At 40.8% G+C, this 1699-nt stretch overlaps 1 pseudogene; it reads right to left on the bottom strand.

Moving 5' to 3' along the window:
• Window positions 1-347: 347 nt before the first annotated feature.
• On the bottom strand, window positions 348-1291 carry LOC116904298 (annotated as a pseudogene).
• Window positions 1292-1699: the final 408 nt, after the last annotated feature.

Raw genomic sequence — 1699 nt, 5'->3', positions numbered from 1 at the left:
CTTCTGTAGGAGGTTTCTTCTCTGCTGGTTTCTTGGTAGCCACCTCTTTTCTTGCTTGATTCTTCTGCTTCTTGACATCCACAGGCTTCTTTTCCTTCTTGCCTACTGCTGGCTTCTTGTCTACAATCTCCCTCTCCGCTGCTAGCTTCTCCGATTTGGCTGCCAGCACAGCAGCTGCTGCTTCCAGTATTTTCACTCAGAGTTTGTAATGTCTGCCCTCGTGGAGAGTGGTACTCCTGCACATGGTCTTTGGCTAAGGGCTCAGCTTCAACAAATGTTCCTCAGGTTCTTTAGTGGACTATTTTCAAGACTTTATGCTGAATCTTCTTGTGTGGTGCTCAGAGGGCTCATTGGATCTCTGGGATTTTCAAGATTCTGTTAAGGTCTGTGTTCATCATCTTGTGCATGGGGAAGTTATAGTTACTCTTGAGGGAAGCAGCCTTAAGCCAAGAGCCATTCAAATCATCTAATTTCTGGAAATCACTTTCGGTACAAATGCAGAGACATTCCACATGCCCACCAAGAGCAACTTTCAAAATGTCCAGCTTGCTTACATTAAGCAGAGTAATGGCAGGGATGTTTTTGAAGGCCTTGATGATACCATGATCTTCCTAATAGATGATGCAGGTTCCTCTGCTCTGTATTAACCATTGGTTTCTCATTTTGCCATTGCCAGCTCTCATTCTCTGAGAGGTATAGACCTTGTTGATATTATTCCAAGCTTTAAGGTTCTTATTCACCTGAACAGCCTCTTTGGTCTTCTTGTAGACTTTGACTTTGTCTTCAATCAGCAAAGACAGTTCAGCAACTTTCTCAATACAATGACCTTTAGACATCATCATAGCTGGTAAGACTGAGGCAACCAGGGCAGAACAGATGGCCCATCGCTTTTGGGTTGTTTTCATACTGTAGTGCCAGGTTTTGTTTGGTGCAAACATGCAGCACCCATGGCACATATTTCCAAAGGCACCCTGGCCAGAACAGTGAATCCCAACACCCTAAACTCTTGGAATTTGAGCCACAGCTTTGCCAGAACAAAACACCAAGACTCAGTTCTGGTCTGATGATCTATGAATTCACTAATGACATAGGGCTGTCTGTTGTTTTTCTTCACATAGGGATGAACAAAATTCACAATATCTAGTCAAATGGGAGCTTTGAACACAGACAGCAAAGTGACATTCTTGCCAGATGACTCCCCCTTTTTTGAGTACAATGATGTGCCGGGATAGGCACAAGCCGTGCCAGGGAGAGAAGAAGGCCTGCTGACACTTAACTTTATCAAAAACATCTGATTTGATCAGGGTTATCTAAAAAGCTCTCACAATACTACTATTAATGGCTAATATCATACATGAAAGAATTGTGTATATATATAAAACATAATGTTTTTGTATAAATTAGTTTTGGAACAGCTAGGACATATATCTTTTACTGGTCATTTTACTTCTGGGGAAAGTAGTCCCCAATTGACTCAGAAAATATGTCATATCAGAGTAAAATCCAGTTTAATAACTACAAGGCTATCTCTTTGATTTATTTTTAACTTGAAACCTTGACATTTTTCATGCTGCTTTCAAAACCATTTCAAGCACAATTTCCTGTGATATGGATGCTATCTTAAGAAGTTATGAGAAGACAAAACACTCTGTCATCAGAGCTCATGATGATGTAAGGATATTCCTCATTCAATGTTTAG

This window comes from Rattus rattus, chromosome 6 (genome assembly GCF_011064425.1).
Source record: "Rattus rattus isolate New Zealand chromosome 6, Rrattus_CSIRO_v1, whole genome shotgun sequence".
NCBI classification, from domain to species: Eukaryota; Metazoa; Chordata; class Mammalia; order Rodentia; family Muridae; genus Rattus; species Rattus rattus.
Note: the sequence above shows the minus strand (reverse complement) of the source record. Positions and strands in the feature narration are given on the sequence as shown.